Consider the following 18,900-nt stretch of genomic DNA (forward strand, 5'->3'; position numbering starts at 1 on the left):
ACCAATATGCAAAGTTAGTGGTTAAAAAAAAGTATATTAATAGAAATTAATCCTTTGAAAAATAATTATTTCCCCCATACATTTAAATTATTGAAGGGAAAAAGCTTTTGTGGCTAAAGTTGCTTATGTTCGTTTCTTTATAAATCAAGCTATAGTTTAATACCTGTTTCTAGATTCATTTTAAGTATTTTTAATCAATAGTTTATACTCAATAAGAGTATATTAAAAATTGTACAAGGCAGGTAATCTTAAAACAGAAATAAATTATTTCAGATAATTAAAAAGACAAAGGGTGGTAATAACATTTACCATTTGCTTCCTCTTGTATTTTAGCTTGATGATTTATTTGCACTTCTGAAAAAATAAAAGCGAAGTGCAGTTAATGATAGATCTGTCTCATGACATTATAAATGGGAGAAAAAAAAAGTGTGACTTTAACTCTTAAATGGAAGCAAATCCTTGGGTTGATTTTTAACTTACAGGAGGGCATTTGCATTGCCAAGACACACTTTACGCATGCTTCTATTTTCACCATGAGAAATAGCTGGAAATCTGACGCGAAGGGTAAACTACCGAAGGGGACATCCTGGGGGCACCTGGGGATGTCCCGGATGTCAGTTGTACCAAAATCATGTTGTACTTTCTTCTACTGAAGTTGTCATTAATCCTCACCTTGTAGATAAAGTTCGATTTCTAAATGAATTATGCCCTGAGACATAAAGGGAAGCCATCTGAGGAAAAGAAAAAAAAAGAGAGAGAGAGAGAAGAAAACAGGAGAGAAAATTAATTTTTGTTTTTCTCTATTTTTACAATAAGTTTGATTCTGCATTAATTTTGAAAGTTAAAAAGTAATTATAGGAGTAGCTTTTTATAAAGTCAAACACAATCCAATCTACTGTGTACTCATCACGGTGGGAAAATGATACCGTAACTGTGGCTTGAAGAATGAAACGTCTGAACTGCTAGACCTGTTGACCGTCTGCCTCTCAGTCCTCACGCACTAACACTGGTAGATGCAGCCGGGCCCCCAGCGGGTCGCTGTTCATGACGGGGCTGTGACGAGGCCAAGGGCGGGGCTGAGACTCTGAGCCTGACCCCCGGGCTCGGGCGGAGAGTGGCCACCCCTTGGTCTCAAGGAATCTGGCACAGAAAGGTAGGCGCCACCATTTTAGTACATCCTGAGTGGCGTCTCTATCTTGCTTTCACATAGCTTCCTTTAGTAGCTTTTCCTTGGCATCTCCAAAAAGAATCACATTACCTTAAAATTCAGTGCAAATATTCCCACTCTGGGAAATGTGCTTTCAGGGAGTAGCAGCTTCCCTCTAAACAAACCAACTTCCACGTTAGAAGCAACTTGTGCAGAAGGCAGCTGAGCTCAGAAAACCCAGCTTCAGCACTTCCTGGCCTTGTAATGTTACCCTCTGGAAGCTCAGTCTCCTCGACTAGACTACCTGCCTCAGAGCTGTGATGAAGCTGAAAGGCACAGCCTTGTGGAAACCCTGCCTATCCTACTACGTGGTACATGAATGTTGCCATTATCCCACGGTCACCACAGTTACGGTTATCCCACACACCTTCCATCCATCCACCAGGCAACAGACATTCAGGGAGACCCTTCTGTGGGCCAGGTACTCCGCTAAGTGCTGAAGATGCAAGAACAAGAGAGACAAGGAGCCTGAGCAGGAGCTTTCAGTATCAGAGAAGAGATGAACGTGCAAAGGTGTGACTGCGCAAAGTGTCGCACGTGATGTAAGAAATGCTTCCAGGTGTTACAGGAGCAGGAAAGGGGACTGGCCACCTCTGAATGGCCAGAGTGGGGAAGAACAAACACATTTCAACGAAGAGGTGCCGACGGAGCTGAAATTTGGACGGTGAGCAGGTGCTTGACAGCCAGCAAGAGGTCAGGAGGGCGCCGCAGGGAGAGAGAGCAGCATGGTGAGGGCTCGGAGGGAAGACGCTGCAGGGCTGGGGCACAGGAGGCTGCCGGGAAAGACGCGGCGGGCGTGGAGCGGGGGCAGTCGGGGGGGCCGTGGGGGTCACTGACGGGGGGCGAGAACGCCAAGGAGTTCAGAGGCCGAGCTGTGGGACTAATTCAACCACTCTGGCCTTGGAATCCCTGGAGGGTGCTCACAGGTGGGGCTGACAGGGGACTGTGAGCTCACACATTCTCCTCAGCCGTCAGGACCTCTCTTCCCTGCGCCCTTCAAAGGCGAGGAGAGGCCTCATTCCCTTCTGACCGCTCAGCTCACAGTGTCCTTTCTCTTCCCCCTCTAGAATCTAGTAACACAGCATCTATTCTATGCATTGATTTAGCCCCCTAGTCGTGCTATCTTGCTTTGTTTCGGTTTGTGCATCCATCTTTGCAGCTAGACGACTGGCCCCATAGCTTCCTTCACAGGCCAGGACAAAGGAGGTCACCTTTGTGCGTAAGGACACAGGCTCGGGAATGGCGTGGAGTCAGACTGCCCGGCCCATGTTCTTGACCTCTCTAAGCCTCAGTTTCCTCATTTGTAAAGTATAGGTAATAATCATACCTACAGCATAAGGATGCAGGATTAAACATACATATTTAAATTTATCATCTGACACCTGCTGACATGTGATAAATCGTCAAGAAATATCATTACTATTATATTCTCTCATTGCCAAACACAGTACCTTGTACATAGTTGGTGTCACAGCAAATGTAATTCAGGCGATGGTCATCCCCCATCCCCCATCCCCTTTTCAGATGTTCCAGAAAGAAGTAAGCCTTGGAGAGCAAGGTTTGTACCAGAGGACCTGCCTTCCATCCTAGCTGACTGGAGATTAGTTAATCAGATGTTCTCTCTTAATATTTTGACCTAAAAGATACAGCAACTGTGATCCGAGAACGCTGCCCAAGGAGGCTTCACGGTACTGGTACTGGTAAGGCCAGCTGGTACTCCGGAACCCGAGCCAGCTGCAAGCCAAAGAGATGGGTGAGAAGAACGTTCCAGAAGAAGCTGGTCTCCAGAGAGAAGAATGGAGATTTTCAACGAAGAGACACCTTGAAAATTCAAAGAGAGTGATGGGCTGACTGGTGACTTTCTAGTTTACAAAGTTGAGCTTTATTTCTTTCTTTTTTTTTTTTTTAATTTTTTTTTTTTTTTAAAGAAATTCACGTTCTTTTATTTATTTATTTATTTATTTATGACTGTGTTGGGTCTTCGTTTCTGTGTGAGGGCTTTCTCTAGTTGTGGCAAGTGGGGACCACTCTTCATCGCGGTGCGCGGGCCTCTCACCATCGCGGCCTCTCTTGTTGCGGAGCACAGGCTCCAGACGCGCAGGCTCAGTAACTGTGGCTCACGGGCCCAGTTGCTCCGTGGCATGTGGGATCTTCCCAGACCAGGGCTCGAACCCGTGTCCCCTGCATTGGCAGGCAGATTCTCAACCACTGCGCCACCAGGGAAGCCCTTTTTTTTTTTTTTTAATTAATTAATTAATTTATTTATTTATTTTTGGCTGTGTTGGGTCTTCGTTGCTGTGCATGGGCTTTCTCTAGTTGAGGCGAGCGGGGGCCACTCTTGGTTGCGGTGCCCAGGCTTCTCATTGCAGTGGCTTCTCTTGTTGCAGAGCACGGGCTCTAGAGCGCAGGCTCAGTAGTTGTGGCGCACGGGCTTAGTTGCTCTGCGGCATGTGGGATCTTCCTGGGCTAGGGATTCAACCCGTGTCCCCTGCATTGGCAGGCAGGTTCTTAACCACTGTGCCACCAGGGAAACCCTGAGCTTTATTTCTTAAAGCTGGATTCCATGACAGTCACGTTCAAAATTGCCATTTCTAAAATTAGCTTTAATGAACTTCTCATCCTTGCAACCAAACCAGGGTTTATTGACTGACCAACTAACGTTTAAAAAATCATACTCTAGTCTTGTCTTTTGTTCAGTCTACCTATGGAATGTCTCTTCTATGATTTCTCTTCTTTCAGAAACTACTGAACTAAAGCAATACTCTGGCCCTGAAAGCCACAGAGACCTCTGAGCACTAGATATCTACTAAAAATAACTCCCTCTAGATGGCTCCAGGTTTAGATTCCTATACACTTGAAATCATCAAAACTGTTAACTCTTAATTCCCTTCAGTGCCCATCATTTCTATGGGATTTTTTAAAAATTAGTTTTACATTGCCATCAGATCTTTCCTCATGGGCCATTTCTAATGAATAGAACAGGATAGATTTTAGCTGCTTTAGATGAGAGTCATTTGTAGGGCACACGTATTTTCTTCTGCATGTGCCTCTATCTACCTGCCTATGCACGTGTCTGCGCCCATCCTTCAATTTCTACCTCATCATGTGCTGCAGAAGAAGCTGAGTGAACTAGCCAAGGCCAGTCGTTGAGGACTGTGAACCACGTTTTACATCAGGACGTGAACATCCCCCCAAAGCCAGTGAACAGATGGGAGAATTAGAGCAGTGAGCCTGGAGGGAGGCATGGTGATATTAAAGGAACGGAATCAAAAAGCGAACAGCAGGAGCTTGCCTGCCCAAGAACACCATACACATTATGCAGCCGTAGCAAAAGCTCACTTCAATACCCCCAGATCACCAGGGAGTTCCCTTTCACTGGGACAGCTAGGAAACACAAATACAGAAACAAACAAAATTTCTCTAGTCTTTCATGATTAAAGTAGACAGCCATGGAATGTGTTTGTGTGATGTGGCCCTAAGACACGTGGGTTGTTTTTGGTGGAGAGGGGGTATAAGAAGGTGGTAGAGATTAGATTTTGTCTGAGATACACTTCAGTTATGGCAACCACTCACTCATCCTGCAAACAGCAGAAGAAACCTAAATGCTTGTAAGAAGGCTCTGTGTCTCCACCCCCATCCAAAAAATGAGCAAGACGCATCCCTGCACCTCATTCTGTCAGCTTCCACCATCACCACTTGTCACTTTCGTACCAAGGAATGGCTCAAACTGACAAAGAAGAGCACAGAAACCTGCAGCAGCACAAATAACATGCTCAGAATAGCAAGAAATGATTAATAGTGGCCTCTTTCAGGAGAAAAAATCAGTGAAGTTAAATGATTGCTCACTGTCTCATGATAATTTTTATTATTCTCTCTTCCCTATAAAAATAGTATTTTATATTTCTGTACTTTATCAAAATTTCAACATCCTTTCTTATGTATGTAATTTATCATTTCCCCCTCTTTCCCAGAAAGGGAAAATAAAACCACTTGTACATGGGCTGAGCTATTTTGAAAGTAAACAAATATATAAACAATTTCTAATTGACACATCTGAGGATTGTTACAGAGGGAGCTGAGACTAGGTGATCACTAAGGTTTTTTCCAGCCTGGGATTCCACTGTGTTTTTCATTATTCCTACCTTCCTGACACTCCTTCCTTCCTTCCTTCTTTCTTTAAATACTGGCCAAGTCCCTACTTGGTGTAAGAAACCATGCTGAACAATAAAAAAAAAATGTACATGACCCTACCCTTAGGAAGCTTATCATCTAGTACGTGAGACAAACACGTTGACAACGACAGTGGCCGCCGTCCTATGTCAGTACTGCGCAGAGGTCTAAGTAAAGGCTGGATAACTTTCAAGAGAATAAAGACGAGTTCCCTTCTGGTTGGATAAGAGGAGAAAGCTTCATGGCATGGACCGCACTTTACCTTGGGCCTCGAAGGATAAAGATTTCCTCAGTAAGCAGAGGAAAGAATAACCCAAGCTAAGACATGCGAGGTAAGAGAGTATTAACGCCCCTGGAGGATGCCTAGGGAGGGAGCAGAACATACTCTACTGGGGAGAATTGGGAGGGAAGCCCAGAGAGGTTGATGGAGAGGCAGGAGGGATGCATTCATCTTAAGCCTGGCGCCAAGCTTCACACATGGCTGGCCTACGTGTGCAAGCTCCCTTGTCAGTGCAGGTGTGCCATAGAAGGGCGCTGCTTACGTGGTCCCCCCGGTCTTCTCCTGACCCTCTCCACAAGGACGCATTCAGCCCTGAGCTGTGTATGACAGTTTATGCTGTACACATTCGTCAATTTAGCACATACTTCCTGAGCATCTACTATGTTCTGCTGTAGGTTTGTCACATGGACACTGAAGGTCTTTGACTACAACCTTCCAAGGCCATGGACCTTCCTGTGTGATTTTCTTGGAATAACCGCGAGAGCTGGCACCAAGTAGTCAAGCAAGGAAAACGCTTTGTGAATAATAATGGTAGGCTGGGAGGAGGTGACTAGCAGTCTTGCTTCTGTTCAAGAACCTGTTGCATCAGGATGCAGCCCTGCTAGTGCTTGAGGCTGCAGAGATGGAACCATAGAAAACACACCTCCCCTGCAAGACAGTGAAGGCAGAGAGGTCCCCGTGGCGGTTGACCAACCAGTAACTTCAGTTTTTCCAGACTGAGATATCTTGGAGTAGCTCTAACAAAGCGTGTTTTGCCTAAATATCTATACCAGTGGCACAGCAGACTCCTTTTCTTAACTCCTGTGCTAATTCCAAGAGTCACTCTTTGGTACTGTATTAATACTTACAAATGAATATTCAGTGATAATTTTGTTTACACGTCTTAGTGAGATTAAGACATATTTAAACCTTTTAGATTCCATGTTCTAATTTCCAATCCCTTCTTTCATGTGATGTCCCTTAGGGTTTAAGGTGTCTTCACGAACACACGCCCTTCGGTTCCGTTGAACATGCAATTTTAACCTGTTCTATTCCACGGAACGTGGTGGGGCTGAAAGTAAAAACGGAGACCAACTGACCTGACCTCGAGGAAAGTCTTCCGAGAGTTGGAAGAGGCAGGCTGGACAGAAACACAGAAATAGGGCTAGGAAGCACCGGGTTAGCGATACGTGCTTTGGGAAAAGCTTACGGCGAAGCGGCACGTGGCCCAACCCGAGGCTGCAGGGAAGGCTCCAGGCAGAAGGGAGCCCCCTGTTGGTAACTCACAGCAAAGACACCGTGAGGGCCCGCTAGGCTCCAGGCACCGGGGAGGAGCAGGAGCGGGGCGAGCTCAGGTGCAGCAGCAGCAACGGAGAAGGGCGCCGGAGCCGCCCAGGAGCAGAGAGGAACCGAGTCTGCGGCCTCTTGGCCTGGCAGCGGCCCCAGGGTGTGGCCGAGGCCGCCTCCGGGACAGAGAGCCATCCCGAGGGGGGCCGAGGGGGAGGCCGTCCTACCCGCCTCTCCTCGAACGCTTGCCTCGCCGGCCTGCAGGGAGGTGAGCCCTCTTAGTGGCGCAACGGACCCTCTTTCCAACATTAGTAAGAAGGCACTGAGGATTATGTAATGGGGAGCGTGGCCTGGAGCGGGGGTGGCATTCACCTTCGGAAAGTATCCAGGACTTGCTGATGGTCTATGCTGTCCGTAGAGGACACCTTCTCAAGTCTTCTTTCCTTCCATTTTTACACAAAGGAAATGATCTCAACCTTTCTCAAAAAAAAAAAAAAAAAAAAAAAAAGCCTCCTGACTAACAATGAGGCTAGAACACTTTACAAGTGTTGGCTGCGACCTCAGCCCTGGGGACCACTGTGCAGCTGCCCGTCCTCCCTCCTTAGGGCTAAACGCCTTGGGGTCACCCCGCGTATCTGACCATGAATCTGACCATGATTTGGTTTTGTGAAGACAAAGCTGGTCGTTCTGCTGTGCCCTGACAAGTCCAGCCAGGCAGCTGTTTCACGTATCATTTATCTGTATTTAACTTTTCAGTTCCTGCATCCATAAATCTCCTCCTATTTAGAATTGCCACAGTAGGCCTTTATTTCAAATAACCTGCTCGCACACGCTCACGTCAATGCTACTTCCCAAACCAGTCGGGAGGAATGGAAGGCGACACTGGGAAGCTGCCTCGTCCTGAAGCTGAAGAACTTTGCTACTAACTGTCTGCGAATCTAGACTCTTCTAAGTCAAGTGGGTTAATGAATATATTCATAAATGACATTGTTGCTATTTAAAGGTAGATACTAACTTCTTTTAAATGATTTCATTAAAGGTCTACACACACACACGTGTACACAATACCACAAGTTTGATGACAAACAGAAAAGTCTAGAGATACCTAATTTAATGTTAATAAACTTGCAGTAGGTAATACACTCAAATAGTACACTGGATTAAACAGTGCCCCCCCAGATTCATGTGCACTCAGAACCTCAGAATGCGGCCACATTTGGAAACAGCTCTTTGTAGATGTAATTGATTCAGATGAGATCAGACTGGAGCAGGGTCAGCCCTCAGCTCCAGGTCCTCATCAGAATAGGAGGAGAGACTGTGACGACAGAGGCAGAGGCTGGAGCGAGGCAGCTGCAAACCCAGGAGCACCAAGGACTGCGGGCCACACCCAACCAGCAGCAGCGCTAGAAGGGAGTACCCCAGAGACTTCAGGGCCCGGCCTACCTGGATTTCAGACTCCTGGCCTCCAGAACTGTCAGAGAACACAGTTCTGCTGCTTTAAGCCACCAGGTTTATAGTATTTTGTTACAGCATTCATAGGCAACTAATACAAAGAGCAAATAAGAATATTTACTTCAATTCATAGTCAGTTGAATATTTGCCCCATGCAAATGCAAATTTTGCTTGCTCCAAACCTCAAATAGCTAAATCTTATGTGTAAATGGTAGAAATTCAGTGCCATATACTCTATTTTTGCAGAAAAGGCAGAAAAATAAAATCTTCAGGTATAGAAATAAAATAAAGCCATAGGACGCGGGTGTCCAATTGAAGAGGAGATGCGAATCCTCGCAGGGGGCGTCTGCGGTGCACCAAGGAGTCCTCGCCCGGTCGCCGGGCCGTGTATTTCAGCCAAGCCTCTTCCCCCCCTAACCTAGGAAAGGAACGAAACGTTGCTGGGCTTTCTCTCTGCCTCAGTTCGGCTGTGCTGTACATTCTTGTCCGTGGGGAAGCTTCCGGGAGCACGACTGAGACTGCCTTTCCTTCCCCCCGCTGATGTGCGCCTCTGCTGCCTGCGCCCCAGAACTCATGCCCACAACGAGCGCGCCCCGCAGCCCAGCCCGGCCCCTGCGCCCCCGCCACCCGAGGTGTGAGAGGAGGCAGGTGGTCCAGGTCCCGCCCCAGCGCCCGTCTCCGCAGCCTCCTAGGCCGGCGGCTGCCTCGGCGGAAGCTGTCCTGGACCTTTCACGCGCGGAGGGTAAGGCTCTGAGGGCACAGAGGCCACCGCGAGCGGCGTCAGGGCGGTCCGCCTCTGTCGTAGACGGGTCGGCTGAGCCTGAGAGCTATGCCTGGAGCCGCGGCTCTTCTGCTTCTCTCAGCACGTGGGACCTGCCTCGCCTCCGTGTCCACAGATGGGACGGAAGGGGGGCTGCAGCTCACTGTCCTCATCAGGTGCCGTGTGAGTGAGCACCGGCTGCCATTTCTTCGGGACCCACCGCGACGGGCAGAACACCGAAGAGCAGCGTTTGTTACGCCAGGACAGTGCGTACGTGTTACATGACATTTGGTCGCTTAACGTATTTTATAATTAAAATTTTTTCAGCTACAACCCGTTGAAACTAAGTTAAGCTATTACTTCGGTGTCTTCCTTCCAGTCGAGGCCACGCTGGCACAGTACAGACACGCGCTGAGGGGACGCAGGAGGTGATGGCAGCGGGAGGGGCTGGCAGTGGGGCCGCCCCAGAGGCGGCGGTGGTGCAGGCACGACAGCGTGATGAACGAATCCAAACTACGTCCGGGAGATTTCACATTGTAAAGAAATCAGCTGTAACGCAGACGGACCTAGGGGTTATCACGCGAAGTGAAGTAAACCAGAGAAAGACAAATAGCACATGATATCGCTCACATGTGGAATCTAAAAAAGTGATACAGATGAATTTACACACAAAAGACAAACAGACTCACATAGAAAACAAACTCATAGTTACCAAAGGGGAGAGGGGGGAAGAGGGATACATTAGGAGTTTGGAATTAAATTATACGCACTGCTATATATAAAATAGATAACCAATAAGGACCTACTGTACAGCACAGGGAACTCTACTCAATATCTTGTAATAACCTATAATGGAAGAGAATGTAAAAAAAGGATATATATATTTATATATATGTATAACTGAATCACTTTCTGTAAGCCTGAAACTAACACAACATTGTAAATCAACTGTATTTCAATAAAAATTAAAAACAAATATAAAACTAAATACATCAGCTGAGTTAATGCGATAAAGTTTGTCAGAACCTAGGAACCGGAGAAGAAAACCCTAGATGAATCACTCCCTAGCTCCTCTGCCGTGGGGAATGAGTGCAGCTGCCCCAGCCCCCAGGCTGCCCGGTGCGGGGGTGGGAGTGGGCTGGGCTGTGAACGCTGAAGCCGCTTCAGCGCACTTGCCGCTCAGCAGCCGGGGGCGTCGGCGCTGAGTTCTGAGTAAGCTCGGGAGGAGAGACACATTGTTGCCAATCGGGCCGATTCGCTCATGCGAGCGGGCGGACTCTGAGTGGGAACTAAAGGCAGGGCGGGATCAGGACACACAGAGCGGAGCAAGGAAGGGCGACCCCGAGCGGAGAACAGCGCGCTCCGAGGGACAGAGGCAAAGACGTGAAGTCAGGTGGTCTAACTTCACTGAGATCCTGCAGGAGGACAATTAGAGAAGCAAACTGGAGGGGAAATAAATGGAGTCGGCTGGTATAAAGCCTTGAATGGAAAGATCATGAAGTTTGGTTTTGGCTTTGGTAGGCAATGGGGGTTAGTACAGATTTTTGAACAGGAGGATGATGTAGTTCAAACACTGCTTTAGGAACAGGATTTTCCCCACGCTTTTTCTTGAAAAAATTTAGGGCAAAACTATACAATATAATGCTAGAGAATAAAAGTCATAATAGAGCAAAGGAAGAATGAAAGAGGAAGAGACAAGCTAGAGTCCAAATGAAGCTTAGTACCATAAGTACCAGAGTACAGTCAGCTTGGAAGCCGTGAGCGGGGTCGAGGGGCACAGAGAGAACCAGGACGATCAGAAGACGGCTCCGATCCAACAAGGACGCTGACTAGGGTGGAGGAAGTGGCCACAGAGGAGGCGGGATGAATCAAGCGGGAACTCTGAGAAAGCAACTGACGGCACTTAACGCCCAGCCAGGCGAGGAACAGGCGGCGAGCCTGCCCTGGATCCCACCGCTCCATTCATTCACCGCAGCCCCGCAAATCACCCTTGTGTTTGTAGTTTTGGGTGGTATACGGCGAGTATTTTTAGTCGAACTGACTCATTGTCTTTTACCCGCTTTTTGCTTAGTAATTAAAGTTGTAGTGGTTTTGGCATCTCCAAATCTGTCCCCTTGAATTTTCCAGTGCCCCTGTTTATGCCGCATTTCCTGTTGATTATCTATTTGGAAAGAAGGCTGTCCCCGACACTGAGGGTCCAAAATTTCAGAATAGAGCCCAAGGATTCTCACTCCATGTCCACAATAGATTGGGTTTTCATGGAGAAACCTGTCCTGTCTTGGGTCTGGGTCCCCTCCTGGCCCTAGCCAGCTGAAGCTGGGTTTTCTTGAGAAAGGAAGGGATCTAGAGAGCAAAGCTGAACCTCAAGGCTGTAGGGTCAGATCAGAAATGGAGGGAGTTGCTTGCGGTCTGTTCCTTATGAGGCTTGAGGGAAAGCCCGAGTTATCTAGGTTTCCATCTTTGTCTTTCTTATGTTCTGAGAGTTCTCTCTAAAAGTCTCCTTGCTTAATTTGATATGAAATTGTTAGAATGCTACCATTTTAGTAAAGTAAAGAGACCAACATTTAAACAAATATTCTCATGTCGTAGGCAGCAATTTCCAGTGTGAAACTTTTGGTCCTTCTGTGACTTAGAGCGTGTTGAAATAATAAGAAATTACAAGATAAGATTTCCTTACAATGCTATTGCTACAATAGCATTGCTAATGCTACAATGCTATTGCTAGCAATAGATTATTTACTGAAACACTCGATGAGTGATGCGTGATGTGGAATGCTGAGGAAATGACACAAATCCACGCACCTAAACAGACACGCACTCACACACACTGCAGTTCCGTCTTCTGAGGCGGCACGGGGACAGCACTACCGTTCACAGGAGAAGGTGGACGCGGACGCAGCCCTCGCTCCCTGGCCGCCACCAACTCGCAGCACCAGCCCTGAGGCTTGTCACTGGCCTCACAGTGCCACAGCGCCGTCTGCAGTTTCCCAGGCGACACTGCTTCCACTTGAAAGGTACCGACCCGGTGCCGGAGGCAGAGAAAACCCCACAGAGATAGCGTGAGTCCAGCACAAGACGAATGGGGGCAATCATAGCAGCCCGAGGAGCGCCGGGGGCAGCACAGTACTTCAGCAGAGAAGCTACTACAGTCCGCATCCAACGGGGTAGGAAGGAAAGGAAAATAAGCAACTACTTTTTTATCTATTAAAGATGTATTTCTGGCTATGCTTTTTCCTCTCCTGGAGTTTTATTTCCTCCACTGTGGTCGTGTCCAGTGTAACAAAGAAACAAACCCTAACACAAAGGCCTCCAGCTTGGCGCTCTTCTCTTGCTTAGATTCCTGCCCCGGGATGCAGTTTGCTAGATGGTCTGGTTGGCGACCGCGGGGCCTGACAGCACACTTACTTTCCATGAATGCTGATTTTCCTTGAGGCACGGAGGAACAAATCCCTCTTTCTCTCCCTCCCTCCCCTCTTCCCTTCCTTCCTTCCTTCTCTCCCTCCTTTCTTTCTCCAATAAACCTTCTCATACACCTTCTTCTGTAAATAATGTGAAGCACATTCTCGGGCTTTTTGTGAAAGAGCATCTTGGAACCTTCATTTTATCATGTCAAAAACTCACTGAGGTTTCCAGCGACGCAGGACCTAAAGTAGGTGCTACGCTGGTTGGAAGAGAAAGAACTCACACGTCACTTCCTCACAGGTTCCTGCTGAGAATAGACCACCTGAAGATCATCTGAGGAAAGGGTCAGGAATTTAATTAAGTCTGAGACGTTCCCAGAAGTGACAGTTGACTATTAACTACTGTTCCACTACTTTGTGGTGAAACTGCAAATCCAGTATCACTTGTATTTTCTTGTGGCACAGGCTGTCTAAACAGCCGCCTGCACGGGTCCTAGAGTACATTTCAATTCCATATTTGAAGACACACTACCTGGCATCAGCTGTTGGTTCCACATTGTTGATGGAAATCTTCTCTTGTTTAGGCCAAACCAAAACCATCGCTAGTCCTGTGATATTTTGGTCACCAAATTGTGACTGTGTGTGTTCCTGGTGTCCCTGCATAGTCTCGCTGTCACTCTCCTGCACCCCCAGTGTGCTTCAAAAGGGACATTTCCTGATACACGTCACCTGCGGTGGTAGATACGACTGGGCCCCAGCCCTGTCCTTGGGGCCATTTGTGGGTCATCGTGCAGGCGTGCTGACAGCTCTCCATCTCAGACCCCTGCACCTCCCTGCTTCTTCTCCTGAGGGTTTCGCCGGTGGGGCAGTGTTGAGGGGTGTCCCCAGGGTTTCTCTGAAATCCTCTAGCAAGGAGGAGTCCCAGTAGCCACAGCCCAGCACTGTTCCTTCTCGGGCTTTTCTCCGTTCTCTTCACGCTCCTTCAGGTCCCGCTGGGATCCCCTCCCAGATCAACTACCCAGGTCTTCACGTTCTGCTTTGGAGCAAATCTGAATGAGGATCCTCAAGGTCAAGAAAGATTGCCTGAACCAGCTCTCCTGTTTCCTCTTTTTTCTTAAAGTTATCTTTAGTTTTGAAGACAGAATGAAACTAGGTCTATTATGTGTGCGGCTGCCTTTTGATTACACAGCTGTACACTTTGTAGAGAAAACGACAACAACCAGCCCAACAGTGGCTAAGGATGTGAGCTGTGGTTCGTGTGGAATCATTCTGACAATTAACTACAAGAGCATTGCTACAGTTTCTTGCAGCAGAACTCTTGAAACCATTTGGCATTTCCATTACATTCCATCCACTGAGGAAGATAATAGAGAACTCTAAAATGAACTAGGGAAGAAAAGCAGTTACATCTCTGACTCTAAACTTTAAAACATGCCACTAAACCTACACTGTTTACTCTTTTTATACACTGGTTGCAATTATACTTCGTGTCCAGTATATATATATAGATTGTTTTCAATCTATAATACACCCTTCCCACTCTCTGGGAGGTGCTGTACACAATGACGAATGGAAGACAATTCACCACGAAGATGTTTCACTTGCAAAACCTTAGTTGGTAATCCCACACCATGCCGCGCGGGCCAACCCACCAGCAGGCAGCCAGGAGAGATGGCGCCTTCACCAAGCACCACCAAGTGGGAAGGTCAAAGCGTCTGGGAATGAAAGCCAGGATAATTTCACTGATCACTTGGTGTAATATTAATAATAATATCATGGCATCTAAAACTTTGTTTCTGCTCAAAATTAATAATTCACTTGTGACAGCAAAAATTAGGCATAATTTTGCTGTTTTCCCTCATTGTGATGAAAGCTCTGTAATCTGCAGTGACAAATGAAAGGTTTAGGTGAGCTTTAAGAGCTCTGATGTTTCAAAATATTTCATAAACTACAAGTACAAACAGTTTGAAAAATAGCACTCTCAAACTGGTTTGGGAGTCTTCTTTCTTAAAAATGTACTCATGCTTTAGATAATCCCTATTCTTAATCTCAGATGCCAAATAGTACTCTTTTTTTCTATACACAACAAAATAACATTAAAAATTAACTGGGTTGATTATATACATCACTGCAACTCCTCAAACATCAACTATATAGAAAGACTCATATGTGTATATAAAGAACAAAAGGGAATATGAAGGGCTTTAAGGTGTGAGAATAATGTATTTGGCTCCATTCAAGATGTTTTAAAGAAAGGGTATTGCATTATTCTGTGAAATATCCTATAATGGCCCTTCTATGACTTGACCTTTTAGAATAAGGCTTTGTACTTCCCAGTCCTGACAGGGTATGTTCACATATATTTTTCCCTGATATAATCTCATTTTTTTCTTTTACTTACACCCTCACTAATTTTTAATGTCTTTTTCTTTGTTCTATTATTCATTGCTAGTATAGTGTGTCCCATTTTTCTTTCAAGAAAAACTTCTAAGACAAAGCACATTAGGAAGTCAGGTCAGGAAAACTTGTGCTGAAGATGTTCTAAAACAAAAACCTGAAGGGTGTCAAGCCCTCTTCAACTTTCAATCATGTATGGCCACCTTTGGAGAGATTACTAAGAACATGGGAGAGTTATTTGTGCAGACACACCTGTCCTCTTTGAAATTTTACTGGCATGTTGGATTTGTACAGCAGTCTTAGACCAGAGTCTCACCTCTGAGACACAGTGTCCCACAGAGACACAGGGACACTTCGGCCCCTGTTTCTGCTTGCTTCAGTTGCCCAGTACAGACATCAGCAAGGTATCTCACTACTGACAAAGCAAAGGGGACAGAAACCAGGAAATTAATCACCTGGGAATTCATACAGACAGAACCCAGACCCATGGGCCACGCTACAATAAAAATCATTGTATGAGAATTCCTCTAATCTGGACTTGCTGTATCCATGGAGAGATTTTTGATCTTTCAATTATTAATTTTAATTATAAATGGGTATTTTTACACCATGAGCAAATGCTCTGAAAAAACAAATAGCTTTTTCAAAAAGACAAATAAAAGCTTTAAAAAAAAAAAAGCTCTTCTTTTATGTATGACATAGGAGGATATTTCATGATTAGTATTTTATTGGCAAGGGTGACAATATTACTGTGTGTGATGTTTAAAGTTTAAAATGATGTAAGGTTTGATGAGGAAATATATCAAAAGTGAAGTGGTGACATGAGGTGGCCAACCAGCCACAGGCAAAGCCAGACAAGGCACAGACATGACTTCTTCCTTCTCATAGCCTCAGCCCCCGTGACTGTATCTAGACCATAAGGATCTTTCTGAGATTACGTTTAATCCCAGATCCACCAGTGACTCATTCTGTGATGATGAAGTCACTTTTCAGTGGGTCAAACGACTCTCTTAGAAGTAGAAAAAAATATTCTGTAACTAAATAGTTCAGAAGCAAATCTAAGCAGCTATAAAACATTTGTACATGCAATATATGCTCTCGAAGGGTAATGACACACATGGAAAAATAGCTTGTCCTCCTTGTACCACAGGGAGCTCACAGACAGTGTCCCCATCTGCTTGGATTCGAGATAACCATGCATTTGCTACAAAATCTAGGGTCTTTTTGCTCTTCATATGCTGCATGGTCACCTGAGAGTAGAAAGAACAATGACCAAATTGTGTGGTTTCCAATTCCCCATAGAACCCAGAATTCATACTGCCCCCCAGGGTTGCCAGAACATACTACACATCCTGGGGGTGGTTGTTAGTAGTACCAGCAGTGGCTGTTGCTTATTAGGCAATTATTATTTGCCAGGTATTATGCTAAGTGATGTGTTTTAACTATATCTTTTAACCATCACCAATTAAATTTGTAAATTTCTTATAACTTTATAGATAAGAAAACTGACACTTGGAGGTTTGAAACGGACTCTGTCTGATTCAAAGCTCTCAGTTTCACTTACAGGAGTTGCTAAAAAAGCAATCTATAGGAGGGACCCCGAAAGAGATTTTGTGTTCATCTTCATCACCAAAGCAGGCATCCAGCAGAATATTTTAAATTTCTAATGCCTTGTAAATGTGTTCATAATACCTGCAGGCTGAGGGGTAGCCCTCGGCTGCCACAGCCAGAGCGCCTGCCCTTCCCGGCGCGGTGAGCTGTCTTGGCCTCCCTGCTCACTAACCCTCAACAGACCCACAGGAGCTCTTCTCCTTTGGTGTCTGTTTCACAAGAAGGTGCCCGTCCCTTCGTGTCTCAGCAGATGAATGCCTGAAGGAATTTCACCGTCACCTGCCTTTCCTCCAATCACAGTGGACTAAATGCCCTCCTCCTTTTAAGATACCAGTTCGTCTCCTAAATAAGCCTCTGTCCTCCTGAATTTCCTCGGCTCCCCGGTCTTAGGAGAGGCCCCATAGCTTCTCAGGGGCTCATTCCCAGCACTGGCTGCACCCACCCGCTACGATCTGGTCATACTGACCTGTTTATTGTCCCCAACCTGGCCACCTGCCTTCCCACCTCAGACTCTTCACACGCTTGAACCTCTGCCTAGAACAGCTTTCCCCTGACTCATTGGCATGCCCAATCTGCCCATCCCCTGCTCACATAGCTCAGGCATAACCTCTTCTTAGGGCCCCCAGTCTGGTTAGGTGACCCCACATTGTGATCCTTGGTGATCTATTCCCTCATGACTCTGACCGAACACCTGGTATCTGACTGACTGATTGAAGGGACCATGTCCTAGTCATCTCACGACTTCCACAAGCTTCTACAAGGCAGTCCTTAGGTTGTGTGCTGAGTGAATGATTAAATAAATAACAAAGTGAAATGGGTATTTGCCGACAGAGGAAATTAAACTAAACCAGTCCCCCTGACTCTACTTGGATGACTGGCCAGGACAATTCGGGAAGACAGAGCAAGGCCTCCTTTGCCTCTCCTGCCCCAAGCCACCATGAAGTCGGTCCACCTGCATCCTCCTCTCTTCTGGGTCCCACCCTGAACTCTCTAGCCCAGCAGTCGTAAACAAAGGCAAAACCCCTAACTTCAGAAAAATAGAGACCTCCAAAGTCTTGGGAATCCAAATCTATCCTCTAAGCTCTCTCTTTTGCTCATCCCATCCCCAGTAAAGCTCTAAGCACCTAGATTCCTAGTCATATAATCCTTGCGTGCTTCCTGTGAGGTGGTTCCCGTTCTGATCCTTTGTGACGTCAGGCAGGAGCACATAAGGAAAAGGATATTCATTTTTCTAAACCGAAGGGCCGGCACTGTCCTAATGCCTCTCCATGGGTTTACCTCTTCTGCTCATGTCCTCCCTATTTGCCCCTCAGAGATGGCCCTGTAGCCCTTTCTGTCCACGTCCTTAGGGCCTATCTTTAGTGCCAACCAGGACACCCGATGGAGGAAGGATGGGGTCCAGGCGGGTGGGAGCGAGGGCCATCACTGTGGCAGGGGCACACCCAATCAGGAGGGCAGAGTGAGCCAGCAGCCCTCCTCCCTGGCCCAGGCTCACATCTTCATTTCCTGCCTGTGAGGACTCAGGCTAAATGCAGTTACTAACCAACAACAATTACCACCACCTGTATTTATATTCTCCTTTGTTTTATGAAACACTCTTCACATGTATTATTTAATCCTAAATTTAATCTTATCTTTTCTTGGAAGAGAAATGATATACAGTCAAAGTCAACAAACACATTCTTGAGGCTAGTTGTCTGCTGGACACTGGATATAAAATACAGACTGTATTAGGATGAGAAAAGTTGAGGAAAATGCTTTGAGAAATCCTACTCTGAAATATCACAAATCTTTGTTGTAAATATAAAACAAAAAATACTTCTACTCTTATTACATATTCAATTTGTCTGATGCTTCTTAAAAAATATGAATAATAAAGGCAACTAGTCACCAACACATTTGTTGGGCACTTAAAGTGTTTATGGTGTTCTACAAGATCTGGTAATAGGGACGGAGGTGCAAGTACTAATGCCAGTATTGCTGCTTTCTTTCTGGAGTTGGAAAAATGAAGAGTAAGGCTTAAACATGTTCTCAGAGAACACTCCAAGCATTGTTGCAAATCAGATACGAAGTCAAAGCCTGCTTCTAAGTCTCCTTATTTCTGGTCTGTTCCTTATGATGATACTCTATTTGTTACAAGGACTATACAAGAAGGATCAAGTACGGTAGCTGCAACTGACTGAGGAACTATTAAATGCATGAATTTATCTTTGGTTCAAATGAACTGGCACAACTTTTAGAACATTTCTATAAACTCCTGGAGTCTTTTGAGATTAAACATTTGACTGGAGATTTTGTGAGAAGAGGAAGCTGGTGCTTCCTGCTATTCATTGAACTAGAAAATCCTCAAAAACAA

The 18,900-nt window shown here is 46.0% G+C and overlaps 1 pseudogene; it reads right to left on the reverse strand.

The window, feature by feature from the left end:
- The window catches only part of LOC132351758 (lipoxygenase homology domain-containing protein 1-like), a 172,638-nt pseudogene that overhangs the window by 67,034 nt on the left and 86,704 nt on the right, over positions 1–18,900 (reverse strand).

Source organism: Balaenoptera ricei, chromosome 17 (assembly GCF_028023285.1).
Source record: "Balaenoptera ricei isolate mBalRic1 chromosome 17, mBalRic1.hap2, whole genome shotgun sequence".
Lineage (NCBI taxonomy): Eukaryota > Metazoa > Chordata > Mammalia > Artiodactyla > Balaenopteridae > Balaenoptera > Balaenoptera ricei.